Source organism: Staurois parvus, unplaced genomic scaffold (assembly GCF_062004578.1).
Source record: "Staurois parvus isolate SC_StPar_1 unplaced genomic scaffold, SC_StPar_1.0 ptg000436l, whole genome shotgun sequence".
NCBI lineage: Eukaryota > Metazoa > Chordata > Amphibia > Anura > Ranidae > Staurois > Staurois parvus.
Genome location: NW_028318232.1, coordinates 2,804,371 through 2,826,908, shown reverse-complemented (window position 1 = coordinate 2,826,908; position 22,538 = coordinate 2,804,371). Strand labels below are relative to the sequence as shown.

At 40.1% G+C, this 22,538-nt stretch overlaps 1 protein-coding gene across 1 annotated transcript in view; it reads right to left on the bottom strand.

Annotated features, from left to right (window-relative positions):
* The window catches only part of GRIN2B (glutamate ionotropic receptor NMDA type subunit 2B), a 942,931-nt gene extending 922,323 nt beyond the window's left edge, over window positions 1-20,608 (bottom strand). The window contains exons 1-2 of the mRNA XM_089687695.1: window positions 20,469-20,608; window positions 19,225-19,608 (exon numbers count right to left, since the gene is read on the bottom strand). The gene's annotated coding sequence lies outside the window, so the exon portion shown is untranslated. The remainder of the gene's footprint in view (window positions 1-19,224; window positions 19,609-20,468) is intronic.
* Between the last annotated feature and the right edge of the window lie 1,930 nt (window positions 20,609-22,538).

Below are 22,538 nucleotides of genomic sequence, written 5' to 3'. Positions count from 1 at the left end.
TCACCAAGCTAAAAAAAGTCTTTAAAAAATTGGGGAAATCATTGGTGGAGCAAATTAAATATGTTCCATAAGCTCTACTATAACCTCTACTATAGAATAAACCGTATAAGATGGTGTATGAAGTAGAGCTAAGCGTAGCGCTGAACTCCAGGATGAAGCAAATATTGTCTAAATACAAGAGACGTGTATATTCTTAATTGAATCTTGCGGTCCTTTGTTTATTTCTTCCAAACCTAAGAAATAATCCAGTGTGAAACTTTACTTGTGCGAGAGCTTCCAATAATAAAGAATGGTCACTTCTGCTCTCCTTGTGACTGGTCTCCTCCCCTGTAGTTTTCTGTAGTCAGCCTGCAGTGGGTGGGTCTTCTGGATTCCTCCCACATTTCTGCTCTTTGCACAGGCTGCACAGTGATGATGTCTCTGCTACATTTACAAACTAATAACTGGGTTTGTAAATGCATTTGCTTTATATGCATTTGGGTCTGTGTATACAAGGTGTGCCGAACAAATGTGACATACATCTGCACAACTCTAACAAAAATTGTCATATTCTGTGTTATATAATGATCTTCTATGATCATACGAATATAGGGTCAGGGATTAAAAATCCCATTTCAGTCTTTTCAGATGACACCAAGCTGTGCAGTGGAATAATGTATTTACAGGAATTCTCCAATTTACAAGCCAACCTCAATGCTCTGTTTAATTGGGCAACTATGTGGCAAATGAGGTTTAATGTTGATAAATGTAAAGTTATGCACTTGGGGGCTAAGAATATGCATGTATCATATATACTATGGGGGGAACAACTGGGGGAATCAATGGTGGAGAAGGATCTGGGGGTTCTGGTAGATCACAAGCTTAATAATGGCATGCTATGTCAAGCTGAGGTTTCTAAAGCGAGTAAAATCCTCTCTTGTATTAAAAGAGGTATAGACTGCAGAGAGAGAGATATCATTTTACCCCTGTACAAATCATTAGTAATACCTCATCTGGAATATGTTCAAATGATGTCCAGTTTTGGGCACCAATTCACAAAAAGAACATTGGGGAACTGGAGAAAGTACAGAGAAGGGAAACCAAACTGATACGATGCATGGAGGAGCTCAGCTATGAGGAAAGATTAGAGGAACTGAATTTATTCTCTCTTGAGAAGAGGAGATTAAGGGGGGGTATGATCAACATGTATAAATACATCAGTGGTTCATATACTGAACTCGGTGTAGAGTTATTCACCCTGAGGTCATCACAGAGGACAAGGGAGCACTCTTTACGTCTGGAGGAAAAGAAATTTAATCTCCAAACACGAGAAGGTTTCCTCACAGTAAGAGCTGTGAATATGTGGAATAGACTCCGTCAAGAGTTGGTTCTGGCCAGCTCAGTGGATTGCTTTAAAAAAGGCCTGGATTCTTTCTTGGATATACAGAATAGAACTGGTTACTATTTATAGGTAAAGTTGATCCAGGGAATGTCCAATTGCCTCTCAGGGGATCAGGAAGGAATTTTTTCCCCTGCAGGAGCAAATTGCATCATGCTTTGCTGGGGGTTTTTTTGCCTTCCTCTGGATCAATTGTGGGTGTAGGATTATACATATTTTCTTTTTCTTTTTTTTTTAAATGGTTGAACTTGATGTACTTTTGTTTTTTTTCAGCCAGACTAACTATGTAAGCAATTAGAAAAAAAAGGAATTTTGACCGTCCCAAATGATATTTTCTGCATATCTTTTGTGGAATACATTGGAATACATTGAGATGAAAATTTTCTTTCCCTGGAGTATCAGCCTTAAAACCCAGTTGCAAAGAATTGCATGATAATGGAGATCACACTGTTTTCAATGGTGCCCGTTCACATCAATGCAACTCAGCACGGTGTGACTTTGGAAAAACTTCTTTTACTACTTTTGTGCGATCCCAGCACAATTTTGACCCCATAAAATATACAAATCTTATGGCACCAAAGTTATATAATCGCCCTGAAAGTGGGATCAAAATTGGAATGCAGCAGTGTGAACCTAGCCTTATTCTCCATTTTTTATGTATATTTAAATGTATCAGTCAGACATCACTTCAATATTATTTCGACATTATTATTTCATACTAAAATCACAAAAACAAATCTGAACTTTCTCATTAAAATGTAGCTTTCTGGGCAAGGACCCTTACATTTAATTGATTTTGTCTCGTGGAGGCTGATGTCTATGTCCAATACAAGACAATTAATTACAAAGCCAGTTCCACTTTACATAACCACAGGCAGAGGAGAGAGCTGTCTGTAGAGAGTTTTCATTACACTGCTAAACACATCTCATATATCAGTATGTTTGGAAAATGATGATAGTCCGATGTCTGAGTAAAACAAGGAAAGATCTTGGTTTGAAGGACCAGGAACCATAGTAGTAAAACATTCCTGCACACCATGTAGAAGAAGATTAACGATACCGTCATAGCAAGTACAACCACCTCCACCTTTCTACTGCCAATACCTCTCCCCGCAAAATCTACAATCCATTTACTTTTGTATTCTTCAATCTCCGTTAACCCCTCTGCTATTGCTTTGTTTAAACCTACTTGCTGCTAGCGAGCACATAAAAGGAGAGTGGACCTGCAGAGCTTCCCGTGACTCTGCAATGAGTTACTATGGAGATAGCATATCCGGGCTAACTTAGAATGCAGCAATTCTTGTGTGGGAGGCAAAAACGGCTTGTGCTTGGCTTTTACAGCTACCCAAACCAGCATTTCCATTATCTTCAGCTATGGAGTCCTGGCGAGATTTACATTAACCCATTCACCGATGATTTTGTGAATAATTTATTACAGATTATCGTTAGGTAAATGCATACTGTATGTGACATACTGAAAAATACTAAGAAAGGTGAGACCAGCTCTTCTTTATTCAGGTGGCTTACACAGATCACGTTCTAGCACTGGTTGACACAACTTTCCATTGAACACTGACATTAAAGCTGGCATGTGTGGAAAAGTCTAAATGACAGAGGGAACTTTTAAGCACTCGGTAGTTTGAGCTTAATCCCCTTCTTGATTCAAACTAAGGTGTTACAAATGAAGTGACTGCCAAAAAGAGGCTAATCTCATCTCATACTGCTGAGTGTTTATGAATCTTCTATGTATTTTAGGCCTAACAGAGTTATCGTGCACAATATATATCTGTATAAGGGGTCTTTTACACGGCATGCTCTACTCCGTTCAGCTCTGTGAGCAGATCCCCTGCTGAATTGGAGCACAACAGGACGGATGTCACTTTTTTGACAGCTGTGCCCGTTCACTAAGATGTCCACGTTTGACAGCAGACTGTGGCTGACCAATGCTGGATCTATAGGCTGCCTTATGTAAACAGACTTGTGTCCATTTACAACCAGCTACTTCTGATTCATCACATTTAGGTGATGAAACAGAAAAGGATGCAGTCCATTTCTGTTTTCTCTCAGACCTGGACTAAGAGGTAGGCGGATGTAAATGGACACAAGTCCGTGCACAACCTATAGGCCTGCATGGAGCTTCCGATCAGGTCGGCCTGAAAAATTGACAGGCAGACCTGAACGGAAAAACCCTTGTGAACAGGGCCTAAGTGTTACTTTTTATCCTTGATAAAATCGGTGCAACGGCAGGTGCAGCGCCAAAACAGCTGCTACAAGGACCAAGGAAAACACGGGGAGAAAGTGGCAGATTATGATAAGTGCACAATATACAGCCTAGGTTTTTATTACCCTGCTCATCACCCATCAATAATATTTACACAAAGTATATCTCATTGCCTCTTCATGGATCTTTCAATAACTTACAGGGCTAAACAGATACCTTCCTGATATGGCACAATACCAAGAGTAAAAATTTCAGCATTAAAACGGAACTAAACCAATCAATTTAACAGTTTAATTAAAAAACTGTTTAATTCCCAGCATGCCAGAAATGCTAGCTGTCACAATTGCTTGTGTTCTCAACTAAACTGCCAAACTATCAAATGTCTGTGCCATAAACATGCAGATCTAACAGAGGCCAAGATGGCAGGATAGGAGTGTTTAGTTCCACTTTAAAGCCACTTTAGGATAACATTAACAAAAACACTAAAGTGGTTGTAAATCTCAGACAGGAAATATAAACAAAGCATGTCCCTCTATAGTGTGTACTTGTCACTAACTATCATTTCTATCCGCTGCTTTGTTTGTCTGCTATCAGCATGAATCACTCAGCTCTGTTCCTGTGAGCTGTGTGAAGGGGTGTGTTCCCTCCAATTAGCAGTCAGCTCTCCTCACTGAGCTCTGCAGTGTGTAATTTCAGCTTCCCGCCCTGTTTTCTGAAAGCTCAGACAAGCTTTATAAATTCTGGAATTGAACACATGTAGAGAAAAGATGCCTGCAGATAAACAGGTACAACCCAAGCAGGAGGATTTGTTTAATCTCTGTGTATCACCTGAGGTCAGTCACGTCACTGGGTATATGTAAGGGTTTACAACCACTGTAATATTTTCTGCTGATCCACTGAATCTAACTAGAATTCCTTTTTTTTAACATGCAGCTTCAAATGGGTGTAGCACCCTCCTAGTTAGCTAGGGGGAGCTAGCTGATTATTTTTTAGTTAGGAAGGCTGAGCAGCAGCCTGGGCAATAGTCAGCTGGGTCAAATATGGGTCAGGGCTTAGAGGCTCTGCAGACCAGTTTCTTGATACCTCCCACTGTTTTAGAATCTTGAAGAAGATTCTAGAAAGAGTGAGTGGGGGTGAGAAGGGGCTGGTCTGAACTCTCAGGAGATCCTGGCCAGTCCCCAGCAGGAGGTTTGCCATGGGGCCAGGACGGCCCTTGAGAGTGGCTGAGCCTGCTCAGCAGCAGGAGAGTTTGGGTGGATGATATGAGGAAGCTGAGATGCAGGAGTCTGGGGGGGGGGGCTTAGCGGGAAGGGACTTACCTACAGGTAGGGAACTGGAAAGGAGGATCGCTCAACCTAACCAGCCCCCAGAGCGAGGACCACCTGTACATCCAAGAAAGAAGACAGCCCAGCAGAAGGCCTGAAGGCATCCATCTATCTAAATATGCTTGCAGGACTGAGTGTGAGTGAGTATTCTTACAACCCCTGGGCCAGATAAGGGAAAAAGAGCACTCTTGTGGGAAACCTGATTAGCTCCTTACCCAGGACTGTTTCTTTTAAAGTGGCAGGCACTGGAATTCCCTCAGGCTGCTGGATAAGGAGAGGATTATCTGGGATCTGTGATAGTAAACCAGGAGATGCTGGCGAGCTCTTCAAGAAGAGTTTCTGCTGTCTAAAGACTTGTAAATAGTTACTAAGGAGTTTGTCCTCGGTTTGTAGTTCTATTGGGCATCCCATACACCCCTTACCCTATCCAAGTTTAACATCCCTTAATAAAACATAAAAAAAAAACAAGCTCAAGGACTGTTAACTGACTCTGAATGCAAGTCTATGAAAAATGTGTGTTGCCTGGCTGTGCAGGACTATAGGACCCAAATCTTCAGCAGCTCCTAAGAGGGTAGTGCTACATAGGGGGAAAAAATTAAAGCACAGGTACCTGTGATGTCATCACAGTAGCAGTTTGTTTCTGGTCTGCCTGGTCTGTGTGGGAGGGAAGACAGTGATGTTGCTCATAAGTTCCTCCTATCTCTCCACAGTCAACTTCACATCTGACCATGTATTGGGATATTAGTTTGCGGTTTGGGTGTTACATGGGTGGGTCTATGTGCAGTGTCAGCAGAGTTTTTTCCTCTGTCACAGCTCCCCATAGGAGCTTTCGATACGTTTCCATAGCTGCATTCAGCTACTCACAGTTAATCCTGCTTTCTGATACAGAGATATGAAAGACTACAGCCACTGAACACCCACCGAGCATTTTACTTCAAGACCAACACTGTAACACTGTCTTCAGTGCACTTTCTTGTCCATAGGTGGAGTGTGGGGCAGAGCTGGCCGGACTGGAAGGACTTGCAGTGGGGCTGCACCTGCACTGCAAGGATTAAGAGTTCAATTGGTCCAGAGCGGAGAAGAACCAGTTTTACTTAACCTGGCCTTACATGAGAAATGAGCAGGTTGAACGAAAGAAAATAACTTGGTTTCCCCGTTATGTGGATAACTCAATATGAGTTATCCACATAACGGAGCTATTGTATTCTGATGGCTGGGAGACTGACCCACTGAATACACTGATCAGCACCGCTTTCCAACAGGCTGAATGTCTAGAAGTTGATCGGGCTAGCTGAATTTCCATGTGTGGCAGGCTCCACCTGATCCTTCGCTCCTCTGACATATGGCACTCCCCACACTCTGTTGTTGGACTGTACCTTGATGCCATCATGTCCAAGTAGAGTACTATGGACCCTACTTTGGTCTTGATGATGTCAGGACCCTAGACTTCTGTAGCCTAGGGGAAGAAGAAGCTGGGGGGGGGGGGTGTCTAGCTGTGGGGAGAAGCAGAGCATCATGTAAGAAAATATTTTGTTTTCCAGTAGACCATAACAAGCAATTATCCCTTGCTCCACTGCAAAGGATATTTTTTTAGTTGCCCAGAGTTGGTTTTTCAACATTAAACCCCTATATATTTCTTTTACACACAAACTGAAAATAAATGCTCTTCAATCAATTTTCTAATGTGGGTTTTTAAAACAATTTGCCTGTAAATTATGTTTGGTATTTAAAGTTTATCAAAACTTATAAAACATTTAATATATTGCAGCTTATCAGCTCTTAGATGGGGTGGCTGCATATTTTCTTTTTTATGAGTTTTTTCTTTCCTTTATATTTTCACCTGGTCATTTTCAGTAACACACTTCCTGTCCTAGGATGACAACGCTCACTCACCGTACTTTATATATGGATGAGCAATGTTGTCACCGTAGGCTGCTCTCCTGATCAGGACTACACAAACCCCCTCCTTGCCTCATCTTAATGACATAGGGGGAGATGTTCTGTAGTTTACAAAAGAGAACCAGTAAAAGCTTAAAACTTTTCTTGGATTTCAGTTCAGTGCACAGTTACAAGCACACTGGATTTCTGACAGGATCATTGAAGAAAATGTACCTAGCCTAAAAAAAAAGAAAACTATTGAAGCCATCCCATAGAAAGACTGGTACACTGCAATATATCAAATTGTTATTAGATATGCTTAAAGTCCCCAAAACAGCCATGATTTGTATAGGCTACGGCCTACCTCAAGCATTAACTTTCATTATTAGAAAGGTAGTTAAGACAACTCACAATCAATTTTTATCCAACACAAAATAAGGATGCACAAACATACGAAAGTGTATCTATACTCTTGTTTTAGTTTAAACACAAAGAAAAATGTGAATACATTACACTACGCTGGTTAATTTTGTGCCATGTCTTTTCACACTCATGAGGTTCACCTACATTTTCTGCCCTGCTATCCCAGATCTAGAAGACCCGCCCCCCAAAACACTTTATTTCCATGGCTTCTCTGGCATGGTCTTTATTAGAGTTCCCTGATTTATATATTCTCTCATAAATTAGGGCGCATTCACATTTGCGGTTGGGGGAAGTGGTAAATACACATGGTTAGACCATGTTTTTACTGTGCCCCCCCTTTAAGCTGTAAAGGCAGCCAGAGAGGGGTGTACAAATGATGCAAACACAATGCTTTGTGACAAAAATAATCCTCTCCATTGTGTTTGGAAGTACTGCCAAATGCATCTCATTCAAGCCATTGGTGTTGACTCTCCATGCCACAACTGCCTGCACTACATATGGCTACAGCACAATGAATCAGCATTTTGATTAAAACAGTGGGTTGGCATTTTGAGTTTTGAAACACGGAGCTGCAAGTTCTGCTGTTAGTGTAAACCTAGCCTTAGTGTCAGAGGCGTCCCTAGGGTTGGTGTCACCCCTCCAGAGGTGGGCAGTCCCTGTCATGCACACACAGCCTGGCTGGGCTCTTCCCCTCCCTGTGTCCCCGTTGCACCTCCTGGAGTCCCAGGACGGTAGTTTATTTCTATTACAAGGGATGAACAACATCCCTTGTGATAGCATGGGCCATTACTTTTCCTGTTTATGGAGAGATCTGGGGTCTATTAGACCCCAAATCTCTTCTCTGGCCTCCCAATGCATGAAATCAGACACAGATCACTCTGATCACTTGCATTGGGACTGCATGGTAGAGCCTGGTAAAGGCGTCGGTGGCAGGAGGGGAGGAACGCCCTTCCGCCGCCTGTAAAAGTAACCCAGCGGCTTGTTAGCCCCAGATTACTTTTATCTTGTGCAAAATGAGAGAGAGAGAGGGGGAAAGGAGAAGGGGTGAGAGGGAGAGAGAGAGTGGAGAGAGGAGAAGAGAGGGGGGTGGGAGAGGAGAAGAGGGAGAGACAGGGAGAAAGAGAAGGGGTGAGAAGAGAGAGAGAGAGAGAGAGAGAGAGAGGGGGGGAGAGGGGGGGGAGGGAGAGGAGGTAGAAGAGAGAGAGGAGGGGGACGGGGGGGAGAAAGAGAGAGGGAGGGAGAAGACAGAGAGAGAGGGGAGAAGAGAGAGAGAAGGGAGGAGAAGTGAGAGAGAGGGGAGGAGAAGAGAGAGAGAGAGGGGAGGAGAAGAGAGAGAGGGGAGGAGAAGAGAGGGGAGGAGAAGAGAGAGGGGGGCAGAGAGAGAGAGGGGGGATAAGAGAGAGAGAGAGGGAGAGGAGAAGACAGAGAGAGAGGGAGGAGAACAGGGGGGTAGATAGGAGAGAAGAGAAAGAGAGAGGGGGAAGAGAGAGAGAGAGGGAGGAGAAGAGAGGGAAGAGAGAGGGGGAAGAGAGGGGGGGGAGAAGAGAAAGAAAGGGGGAGGAGAAGAGAGAAGGGGGATGAGAGAGGGGGGAGAAGAGAGAGAGAGAGGGGGGGTAAGAGAAGGGGGAGAGAGAGGGGGAGAGGGGGGAGAGAGAGAGGGAGGTGAGAAGAGAGAGAGAGAGAGACAGGGGAGAAGAGAGAGGGGGGTGAGAGAGATAGGGGGAGAGGGGGGCGAAAGGGGGGGGAGAGAGAGGGGGGAGAGGGGGAGAAGAGAGAGAGGGGGAGAGGGGGGAGAGAGAGGGGGGAGGGAGGGGGTAGGAGAAGAGAGAGAGACAGGGGAGAAGAGAGAGGGAGGGGGGAGGAGAGAGAAAGAGGGGGGGTGGCCGAGAGAGGGGGATAAGAGAGAGAGGGGGGAAGAAAGGGGGGAAGAGAGAGAGAGAGGGGAGGAGAGAGAGAGGGGTGGAGAAGAGAGAAATCATTAGATGTGGGGGCTGCATCAGTTTTCTTTTCTTCATCTTTAGTCTTAGTTTCTAACAAGGAGGCAGTATTATCTTTGTCTTCAATACACAAATGCCCTGTGTCTGCACTGGTAGTATAATACACACTCCCATGTAGAAAAAAATCTTGAAGGCATAGGCTTGCCAGTATTCTGTATTTCAATCAGGTATATACAGAGGGAGTTATTTTTGATAATAAAATAAGTTGAACATGTAAGCCTTATTTGATGGGGAAACATTTTATGACCAGCTGAACTTTATCTTTTGCAGTCTACAGCAGCCTTTCTCAATCTTTTAACTTGGAGGAACCCTTGAAATAACTTTCTGGTCTCAGGGAACCTCTGCTAATAATTACTACATTTACAGCTCATGGTACATTAGTGTGATGGACACTGGGAACAATACTCCTTTCACTTTTAGTCATTGTAATGAATGCCCTACTTACAGATTAAAAAAGTAACTTCTGGAGGAACCCTAAGGTTCCATTGAACCCTAGTTGAGACTGGTCTAAAGTGTTTTTCATAAGCTGGCCATACCAAAAATGTATAAGAACAACGCTAAACTATCAATTCAATTAGTATCAAATCAGACAGGCTCTTGCACTACATAGTTGACTGTGGGTCTAAAGGAGGCTGTACAATCAGAAAGTGTAGCGTATGATAAGTCTTATAACCTGTCAGTTCTCTGCATCATAATAAAATTGTATTCTCCATAAATGGTCACAATTATGGGAAAATTAAATTTATGTTTCCAAGTTGTTGATGATGGTCTTCACTTTTACTTCCTACCTATTTTTCTTCATTTCTAAAGCCTTCCAAAACTGGATTCACACCAATGCAGAAGTACTTAAAAAGACTAGATTGGTTTCTGATTGGTTTCTGCTAAATGATTAAAAAGTGTGCCATAAATACATATACAGCACATACTCTTGTAAGGCAAGAACTTTACATTTCTAGGTTTGCAAGTGAAACGGTTATCACCTTGCCTGAGGCCCCTAGATACTTCCTCCAATTTGCACAGTGCCTGGGGGCATTCATCACTTCTGCATGTAATAACTGCAGGAATAAGTATACAGTGACACATATTAACATCTGCTTTTTTAATGTGGATGTGTTGTGACTGACAGCAGCAGCAAAAGGGTTGGAAGGTGAATACACTTCTTACTTCTTTTACCTCTAGGTTCAATGTTCATTGGGATAGTGATTCATAATTATAAATGGAACTATAATCATCCTCCTTCCATCATTTCATATGGACGCTTCAACAAAGTACTGTGTGAAAGTTTTATGGAGAATGTCAAGAACCATAAGAGACTCTGAAATTACATCTATGTGTGGAAATAAAAAAAAAACATGGTAAGGTGCATGGTAATGTACACTGAAACATGCCTGAACATATACAAAATGTACATGAATGCTGTGTAAACGCACATGTACCCACATTCACAATGCACTGGAGTGCTTTTTTACACACACTAAATTACAGTGCAAAACGGATTGCACATCAACTTATGTTTTCATGCATTTCCACTGATTTCATTAGAAAACGTATGCTTAGAAATACAAGTATAAATGTAGCCTCAATTATAAATATTTTGAACTTGTCTAGACCAGGGGTATCCAAACTTTTCAGTATATGGGCCACATTGTATATTTTACAAACTATTGCAGGCCAAAAAAAAAAATCATATCAGGGTTCCCCTTATATCAGAGTACCCCTTACATCAAGGTCCCCATCAGAGCCCCCCCCCTTACATCAAGGTCACCTTCAGAGTACCCCCCAACATTAGGGTCCCCATCAAAGTCCCCCCTTAAATCAGGTTTCCCAACAGAGCTCCCCCCCCCCTTACACCAGGATCCCCATCAGAGTTCCCATTAACACTGTAAACTGGAGATAAAAAGCAATCTCTGCTGACCTTAATCCTCAGTCAGTGCCATTGACCATAGTTGTGGATCAGATAAAATCTTGTAGCAGGCTGTAGTTTGGAGACCCGTGGTCTAGACCATAGATTCTCAAACCTATGACCAGACTGCTCTAAGAATGGCTCTCAGGAATACATGTGAATTAATCATTGTGTGAAGTAAGTAACCAGTGCTAAAAATCTGCTTGGAATGCAGAATGCAAAGACTACACTCCAATCTAGACTTCTGTAATTTAGTACAGTACAATGCACAAGTGTACTGGAAAGCATGTGGATAGGCAAGGTTTGTTGGGATGCCATTTAGAATGAAAGGAACTGCATCACACCAAAACATGTTACTCTGCAGTGATGTTGCAAAGGGCCCTCAAAAGACAAGATCATTTAGTTGAGCTCTTCTTCTTCAGCACTGCCCATGCTTGTATGCTTGTAATGAGCCCACCTAAACTTGTACAGGGCTGTGCTCCCACTACGGATGCCTGGGGTACAGTCCTATACAGGTCTACAAGGTTCATTTTGCAGGGTGACCAGTGCTGAAGAAGATTTTGGCTCAGGGGAGATAAATACTGGAGGAGGACACAGTTATCTTGCTAATTTGAGAAAGCAGCCACATGGAGGGTTTTTAGGTTAGTTAGGCAATAATGTATAAAAGAACACATACAGCCATTATGCAAATTTTTACTAGGCTCCTAGAAGCCACTGGTAGCTGACACCAAAGTGAGCATATTTCTTCACAAAGCAGTTTTGTACGGAAATTCTGAATATTCTATTAACAGACGGTGTGAGTATCACCAATGGCATACTTTGGTAAATACCAGTATGTGCATATTTTATACAGAACATTCTTTATTATTTTTTTACTGGGGTCTCTGTCCTTTTCAATAAATTTCAGTCTGAAGATAGTTATAAGTAAGTATACAAAAAATTATAATGATAATGCCACACTTAGCAATTAACTTCTCCTAAAAAGTAAATGGAAATTGGGTTTTGTTCAGGTTGGGTGTGTACCACGAAGTTAAGTCACCTTATTACATCTGCATTAACTACAAATGAGATATAAACAGGACTGGCCCCAGTGACATAAAATATATTTCCATAGCTGGCAGTATACATTTTACTATCTTCCAGGCAGAATACAACTAGCTTAATAATTTATTAGAATCAATTGTATAATCAATTAGGTGCTGATATAATCAATAAAAGTACTCAACCGCTAATTACTTTAGCTTTACTGAAACTAAGACCTATTGAAAATCACGTTATCTTAGCAGTCCCTAGAGAACATTGCTAAAAAACCTGAACAAAAATTTCCTGGACGAGACACAAGTATATATTTTCATATAGTCTTCTACTATGTTCTTTTTTGACATCTTGTGGAACAAACATTTCCTGTAGATAAGGATGCTTGATTTGCTGACCGCTCAATAATATCTGGAAACAAAAGTGTGGTTAATACACTGAAACGCTCATTCGCATCTAGCTAAAGATGATCTTTGGCTGCAGCATCTGTCAACACTAGCACTGCAGCCTTTATTATCACAAAGCCCCCCAGGGGATATCCCACTTGAAAAAAACACAGAAGCTGAGACCTTAGAATAGGCAAACTTGGCACCCATCTTTATTATCAGTACAAGTTCCATTACTAGAAGTGAATTTAATGGAGATAAACATTAGAAAGCAATGTTCTACATATTTTGCAAAGTGCTACAGCCATTTTAAATGATGACTTATGTGCTGCAAGCAGGTAAATATACACATAGGGGCCGATTTACTAAAGGAAAATAGACTGTGCACTGCAGTGCACAGACTATTTGCTTTTAATAAACCAACCAAAGCTTTAAAATAAATTGTAGACCTGAAACCGTGTTCCCTACATCCTTTCTCAGATTAGACCTGAAGGTGCAGTCTGTGGCGTTTTCTCCCGGGGATATGAACCAGAAATTCTCCATCCGAGCAGCCATGTAAAATGGGGTGGAAGTTTATATGTATTCTATTGTCTTTAATAGGAATTCTCTGGCATTAGGTGGATACAAGCTAAATAGTTTTTTAAAAGTAAACTATACAAAATGGTAATTCAACGGATTTTGGTAAACTTGTTTTTTTGTTAACGTTTAGAAATATATGTTATATAACATTTTCTCTTTTGCAAATAAGCAGTTAAAGCAGAACTAAACTCATTGATTTAACAGTTTTCTAAAAAAGTTACATTCAAGGTATGCTTGGAATGATGACTGTCACAGTTGTGTGTGCTTTCAACCAAACTGTCAAGCCATCACATAGCTGGTGTCATAACTGATCACATGTGCAACACCATGGCAACTACACATCAAATAGAAGGCAGCTTCCTTGGGTGTAAAGGACAGGAGGATTTAGTTCCGGTTTAATAGAAAATATCCATGATATGATCATTTCTACGAAGAGCCAGCACAGCCTCCATGCTTGGTAGAGTCCTGTGTATAACTAAAGCAGACGATTCAGTTTCTACTTGAAGAGAGCGAAATGGAGTGCCCCTACTATGTGACCCACTCAGTATTCTGAATAAACTTTCATCATACATTTCAGTTATTTCAGGGCAAAGCATTTGAATGAGCTGGAGAAAAAATGTTGCTGTTGTTTGTGTCTCATCACCTCCTGGATGCAACTGATAGGTATGAAGTACATATGCAAATGGATATACAAAATGTATCTACTTCCATTTCCAATAAATATATACAGTATGGGCGATTCTGTACACCAGGAGTCTCCAAACTATGGCCATCTAGGTGTTGAGGAACTGCAAGTCACATGAGACCTTGCAAGACTCTGACAGCCACAGGCAAGACTCCCAGAGGCAGAGGCATAATGGGACTTGTAGTACTTCAACAGCTGGAGGGCCATAGTTTGGAGAACCCTGCTGTACGCAATTCAAGGTTCCAAAAATGTTTATCTTTCCATACTATACCATAAAATACATCCAAAAGCCTGCATCCACAGGTATGAAATGTTCCAACTATATGTCAAATTTACATATACTTATTATTTTGTGAAATATTTCCCAGGATTATATTACAACAATGCTTTGTATTTGAGCCTGATGTTAATGTTCAATTTACTGAATCTTATCTACCAAAAAGAAAGACAGAGATCTTCATCAAGTTTACAGAAAACTGGCCATAATAGTCTACTGTAGGCCAACCACCAAAACTAAACTCAATATAAAATTGAAATATATATATATATATATATATATATATATATATATATATATATATATATATATATATGATTTGGCCTACCTTCCAAAAAAGTTCTGGTTAGCTAATGTTGTGATCCAGTAAATCATTTTGTCTTGGCATTGAGACCACAACTAAGATCCTGTCCCAGGCACTATTATTGGCGGTATTGGCATTGGACACTTGTGCCTATTAGCTGTTTTCACATTACACCAAAAATCAATTTGCCCTTTTATACATTTCCAGGAAACTGAATGTTTGCTTATTTTGCAAGATGATCTTGAAAGGAAATGGCAAACCTTATAAATAGGCCCCTAAAGTAAAGTTTAGGGTTAGGGATAGAACGCAGCTGAAGTTTTTGAGAGCTGATAGGATTGAACCTTCCTCTATTCACCCAAGACTTTTTGAAGGACTTACCCTGTATTGCAGTAAAGCTGAGTGCCCTTGCTGAGGTATATTCTGACTTTGGGGCCTAACACAAGAACTACGCTCTTAAAAAAAACATCAGCCTCACAAAATGACTGCATCTCCTCTCTGAGAAATGCATTAGTATCAAGTAGCAATAGCTTATTGTTTTATGTAATATGTGTAATATTTCTTTCCAGAGTATGCTCTTTAGTTATGTATTTGGACATTTCCCATGCTTATAGTTGTGCTTTGAATGTTAGAATAGTAAAAGCACCACTAAGACAGCATCGCATGCATTTATGTAACAGCATTTGACATGCTTCTTCGACAATCAGTGCCTTTCTACGTTCAGCTGCTGGCGTCTCTTCCTAAACCCAGCCCCTAGCAATAATTTCGTGGCTTAAGAGTTATTGTTTCTAAAATATTTTTTTTTCTCTAGCTCAGGCTGTCCATATCTTAAACTCCAAGTGCAAAGAAGCATAAATACACTTGAAAAATAAGTCTACCAGCTTCCTAGGGGAAAGTGTCAGCTATAGAACTCTAGACGAATACTTTGAGCCTATTTCATAAAGATGTACCACCCCCAGCATTGTCCTCATCTGTGGAGTGCCTCCTAGAGCTGTAGAAGGAGAGATTACAAAATATAGATATTAAAGGAAAGAAGTTCCTACAATTTTCTGAGAGTGCTCTTGAAAAAGATTTAGAGTTGGATTTCAGTAACTTTTAAATCCAACCACAAGGGAACAAACTGCTGCAGTGTATCTCAAGACTGGGAAATCACAAGGAGTGAGGGTTAGGTAAAGGTCACAAGTTATGACATGGATAAAAGCTGTCTGCTTTATGAAGGTCAAATATTGACAATCAATCCCAGGAATTCAGAGTGTCCTAGACACTTATTAAAAATCTGTCCCATTCGAGCAACAAATGGTGCAGCTTGAGACAAATCGTCAGTAACTGTCAGTAAGGTGTACACGTATCTTTTGCAGCATGGCCTACTTACACATGTGACACAATTTACTCCAACTTGGAAAGCATATTATTTACCTCCACTTTTCTTATCACTGATATAGCAGTATTTATTTATAATTTGTTGTATCCATAGCATCAGAATGTGAACGTGTCGGTGTGGGAACAACATGAGTTTGTTGCATATGTTGGAAATAGCAAAAAAAAGGGTCATAAATTTAGTGCAGAACATTTTAATATGGCCAAAAATTGCAAATACTTTGTTGAATTTCCCCCAGTATGTATTTTTATATGCACTGTAACTGTATATTATAAGCATGGTATATGGGCAAAAACCGACGATAGTAAGCTATGGTAATACAGTGCTACATTCAACAATGAAACAAAAATAATAACAACATGCTATCAATTTCTACAAATATTTTGTATCTTTAAAAATCTTTGTAACAAGATTGTTTTGTTAAATAAAAGATTTTGCTTCATTATAGGAACACTGGTGCTTCAGTTAAAGGATTTTAATGACACACAAAATCAGTCACATATATACTCTAAAACTATCAATGTTAAAAATCACAGCTCTGTAAAAAAATTTAAAGGATTTAAACAGATTAGATTTTTTTAATCAGTCTCTACTTCAGGATGAACGCATAATACTTAACCGGCAGTGATACAATAGATAACCATTAAGGTCTACTACAAATCATGTTTCCCTTTCTGATCTGCAATTCTCACAGGGAACACTGGGGCAATACACGCATCTAAAATTCCCTCCTCTGTCCAGGAACTTTCTATATTTAGCACAGGACGGTCACAAGGGGGGGGGGATAAAAGGTTTTGGATAAGCAGAGTATTTTGTGGATGAAAAATATACAGGATTTGTATATATTTCTTTTCCGGTTAGAAATAATTGTGTATCAGTTATTGATAAGAGTTTAAATGGCAATATATAATAATAAATAAATGTCTCAAAATCACCAAGCCAGTCCCATCAAAATCTTGTGCTTGACTTCTTATGACTACATCAAGGACATTCATAACACTGATCCTGTATACAATATTAAGAATGAAGTAATACATTATCTGTTATATATAATTCTAAAGTAAAAATGATTGATCAACTTCACAATACATATATATATATCTAAAAAAATGTTATTATGTTAAAAAGAAAATGCTATAAAAAAGCCAAGCCCACAGCAAAAATGTATAAACTGAATATGTTAGCTAAAAAAAAGTAGTTCAATAAATAATGGAGTATAGGAGCGCAATCCTGCTTCAGAGCATGTTGCAATGGTTTAAAATTCCCGAGGGGTTGAGGATTTAATACTAGAGACTTGGTGATACTGGCTACAGGTCCCAGAAGTTGATTGCAATATCCATGGCCAACAGGCCATGACCAAGCAGGGTAGCACTATTTAACACACATACTTACCTTTCTCCGATTCCCAATCCCTGACTTTAATCTATAGTTTCCACTCACAAAAGATGGAAGCAGCCATTTTGTCAAATTAGCTATAGATATTTCACTGAGAACAAGTGACATCACTGTGGAATATGGCATATTGTGAACACTGGTTGAGCATACAGAACAACAGCCATCACAATCATGGTGATTACAGGAATGTTCATAGTGCTATGAATGGCAATATATTGCCAATATATAAAAGAAAGTAGCAATGGCACCAGCACCATTCTGTACACCATTGTTAAAATAAGGCAAGCTATTTTCTTTAACATAAAATTAAGTCATGAGGCTTCCTGATGATTACTTATGATAGACCTGCAGGAATGCAAAGCTCATTTTTCCAGTCTTTGTAGAAATCAGCATGTGAACTACACACAGCATTAATGGAACAACAAATCAGATTGAAACATTATTACATGGCTGATGTATAGAATAAAACACATCAAACATCTGTACAGGCAATGTTTCCAAATGTTATTTTCCAGGGCAATCAGCTTCTGAATATATGCCGTTCCACTTCTTTTTCAGAAAATATGCTAATAGACTCCAGAAGAACATATGAATTGTACAGTTGCAATGACTTGCTTCTTTTGTGCAAGATGCACTACTCTCAGTGTGTGTGTGAGTGTGTTTATACACACACACACACACACACACACACACACACATATACATATATACATATATATATATATAGTCATGCACGCAGGCACACAAGTATGTGCAGACAAATACATACATACATCTGTACATATACACAGATGCACAAACACGGCAAAGGAATCTTGATCTACATGTGTCCAATGACAATGTCTTTTTTGGGTTACTGTAATCTATGACAACCTTGTGTTTGCCTACATGCCCCCTAGTAAAATGTCATTGGAAATTATATTCAAATTTGGAAAAAAAAATGACCCATGACAGATATATATTACAGATGGTTTAATGTATAATCCTTTCCTATTACACTGCCACTGCAAGCAGTCTGATGATGAACTTCAAAAGCACAATATATAGGTTATGGTAATAAGCTGTACTCTGGCTGCTACCACACAACATTCATTTTGAAATTAGAATTTAAAATGCTATGTAAAAAGGTTAATTAGAATGTAACATTGGCACTGCTTAAATAAAAATGTTGAATAACTTGTTGATATTTTTTTACTCTGAACTTTTAAAACATGATCACCTTGCGATTTCTATATATCTGGTCTCTAAGGCAGCCATAAGGATGTGATATGTGTTGGTAAGGAATGAGTCAATAAAATCATCCGAATGATACTTGGAATGAAACATTTACGGATCAGTCAACTACAAGCCTATTTTTGCATCCAGTAATGGGACATGATCACTGAGCTAATTATGTACACTTAAATTTGGGGGTCTAATTTTTATCTTATATAACTGATCACATGCCTGCATACACTGACACGAGACGATCTGCTTTGAATCTTTGTGTAGATCTATGGTATATGGCTCTAACCTGTAATTCCACAAGAGATCGCAGTGGATCAAAGTCCAGGCCTCCTCCACTCGCAGGGCCCAGAACAGAACCTGCATTTGTACAACTGTCCTGCATCAATATGTGATTGGAGCAGGTGAAGGCCCATAGTGAAGACCACCATATTGTGCACGTGCTTAACTAAAACCACAAGAAGAATTGGGGCTTTTTTCATAGAAATAAAGTCAAAAATAGTGATCTTGAATTTACTCCCACTGAAAAGGAAAGGCTGATACAAATATTTCCATTTTCCTGAGGACTAGCACATTCAATATAAAACATACATGGTTCACATTTCACATTACAAATCAACATGATCAATATTGGTTTTCACAGACTGCATCTTGATGGAAAGGGATACGTATAATTCACACTGGGCTTCATTCCTGACTATAACCACAGTCATGATGTTTACAGAAGATGGAAGATGCAACAGCTACTACAGGTATACGAGGAAAGCAGACGTCTACAAGGCTTGCTAAAGAAGCACATTTGGATATTTTCAGGCAGAGGACGTGGTTGGCGTACATACCTGGACTTGAAGACACAGATCCCTTAGTCTGCTGGGTTAAAGCACTGGACATGGTGGGATTATGCTCTTCTCTGTTCTACCTTGCATATCCACATAGGCAAACAGGGTGCAGAAATACATCTAAATCAATGCAAGAGTGGAGGATTTGGGAGCTGCAGATCAAATCCTTTGTGTAGTAAGCAGAATCCTTTAGTGGCTGTGATGAGGGGAAAAGAAGAAATGTGCAGGGATGAGATGAATGAAGGAGGAATTGTTCAGTAAATCCCTTTGTGCTGAGATCCGGCAGGTTTAGGAAGGTGCCTGCTAGCTGTCACAAGGTTCTCCTTAGCTGATCAGTGCTGTTGCTATCTGCAGCATACTGTTCTTCCTTACAACACCCCCATCCTAGAGAGGAGAAAAAAGATTCAATCAATATTTTATTAGAGAGAAGATGGTGAAAAAAAAATAGGGGGGAAAAGGCTGGCATCTGCATCTACAGCCCCGAATAGGAGAGGGAAATGGCCGAAAGATAGCCTATACATTATTAATAAGATCGGTTCCGCTACAGCATCCCCAAAATATGCACAGGGCTAAAGATAGACCGCATGGAGCAACCATCTGCCCCCCCCCCCTCCCTCCATGCACATGGAGCCCATTCCTGGCCACTAACCTGTACCAAGACACCTATCATCATCCTCATCATCCTTCTCATCTTTCTTCTTCTTATCCTCACCATCCTCTTCTTCACCATCATTATCATCCTTTTCATTCAACCTGTACCAGAGGCACCCTTCATCATCCTCAATGTCGTCCTCCTCATCATTATTCAACTTGTACCAGGAGCACCCATCATCATCCTCATCATAATTATTTCCATCACCATCCTCCTCAACCAACCTGTACGAGGGGCACTCATCCTCCTCATCATTCAACCTGTACCAGGAGCACCCATCACCATCATCCTCCTCCTCACCATCATTATCCTTCTCATCATCATCCTCCTTCCCATCATCATTCTCCTCATCAGCATCCTCACCATCATTATCCTCCTCCTCCTCATCTATTCACAGATCTGTAAAAGACAGCTCACATGCATCTATAGGGAGATGAAATGGCGCCCATATTTCCAGAGATCCCCTAAAATCGAGCCTGATCCCCGATCACACATGAGGAGGGATCCTGACACACACTGCAGCTGTCACTGCCACGGATCGCATGGCTGGAGGATGGAGCAGGAAGGTGCAATGAGCGCTTCTACTACTTACAGGCATGCCCGTGTCTTGCAGCCCTGTATTGCAGAGCCCGGGATCGTGCTGCCATCCACGCTATACACACAGTGTGGGGATGTGGGAGAAGGAGAAATTCCCTGGAAGAATCCCTTCCCTGTGACTTGTCTTCAAACCATCTCCAACGTCACGTTCTGCAACAGGGGAGAGAGATGGAGAGAGGGAGTTCCCCCTAATGGCGGCAGAGGGCATTGCAGCTCTGCTTCGTTATGTTCAGTGCCGGTACCTTTGGTAACCTTTCCCTTCACCACAGAAGTTCCAACAAACTTCCTCACTCTTCAAAGACGCCTGGAAACATCTCATCTGCCGAAGACGAGTTTAACGACATCATCGTGTTTTGTTAGCACTGCACTTTTTTCTGCTTTTATCCATGCTTTTTTAGAAAGCAGGATCAGTGGGTGTGCATTATATGACGGCAAATAGATTTTCTACAATGACTGCGCCTTGTAATTACAGCACCCATGTGCCCCACATGTGACTCCACTGGTTCTAGATGTTTGATTTCATTGAAAGGGGAACTAAACCCTCCTGTCTTTTACAGCACAACAAAAAACAAAACAGTTAAAGTGGTTCTAAACTCAGAGGTTTTTTAAATCATAAAGTGGTTGAAAACCTCAGACATGAAATATGAGCAAAGCACATCCCTCTATAGTGTGTACTTTCCTCAGTCCAGAGCACTGTCATTTCTCTCTGCTGCCTCCTTCCTCTACTATCAGCATGAGTCACTTCTGACAAGCTTTGACACCAGGAGAAAAATGGTGAAGGGGAGTGAGCTCCAGCAGATTGACAGCCTCAGCTTTGTTCCTGTGTGCTGTGTGGAAGGGGTTGTGTCTCTTTCCTCCAATCAGCTCTCAGAGCTCTCTTTACTGAAGTGACATCACCCATAGGCTTACTATGGGGCATTTGTTGCCAGCTGTCCCTCCTCTATACTGAAGCTGGAGCTGATCATGTGAAAAATACCACCAAAAGAAAGCTCTATTTGTGTGAAAAAAAATTATATGAATGTAATTTGGGTACAGTGTTGCATGACCTCGCAATTAGCAGTTAAAGTGGAGCAGTGCTAAATAGAAAAAAATAACCTGGTCATGAAGGGGGTAAAACCTTCTAGAGCTCAAGTGGTTAAATCAATGGGGTAGTTCCACTTTAAAGCACAACTAAACTTCTGAAATAGACATGTGCGGTTCGTCTTGTTCTGAATTCAAACACATTTTTTGTTACTCGGACATTCAGATGTCTCCAAATTTCCTAATTACATTAGTAACGAATCCAAAATAACAAAACGAAATTTGGATGAAGTTCTAATTCAAATCAAATTCTAATATAAAATAACAGAATAGAATAGAAAATAAAAGAAAAGAATAGACAATAAAAGAATAGAATACAATATAAAATAACAGAATAGAATAGAAAAGAATAGAATGGAACAGAAAAGAACAGAATAGAATACAAAAAACAATAGAATAGAATAAAATAGCATACAACTTTCTTTCGAAATTCAAATAGAATACATTCAAATAGAATAGATTAGAATAGAATGGAAAATAATAGAATAATAAGAATAGAATAGAACAGGAAAGAATAGAATAGAAAAAACAATAGAATAAAATCAAATAGAAATAATATAACTGTCTTCTAAAATTCAAATTTCGAATAGAATAAATTGAAATTTGAACTGATTATAATAGTTCAGAATATAATAACTTGGAATAAAATATAAAAGAATAGAATAGAACATAAAAGAATAGAATAGACAATTAAAGAATAAAATAGAAAATAATAGAATAGAAAAATAATAGTATATAAAAGAATAGAACAGTACATAGTTACATAGTTAGTCTGGCTAAAAAAAGACAAAAAAGTCCATCTAGTTCAACCATAGAAAAAAAAAAGTTATAATCCTATACCCACAGTTGATCCAGAGGAAGGCAAAAACCCCAGCAAAGCATGATCCAATTTGCACCTGCTGGGAAAAAAATTCCTTCCTGATCCCCCGAGAGGCAATCAGATATTCCCTGGATAAACTTTACCTATAAATGTTAGTATCCAGTT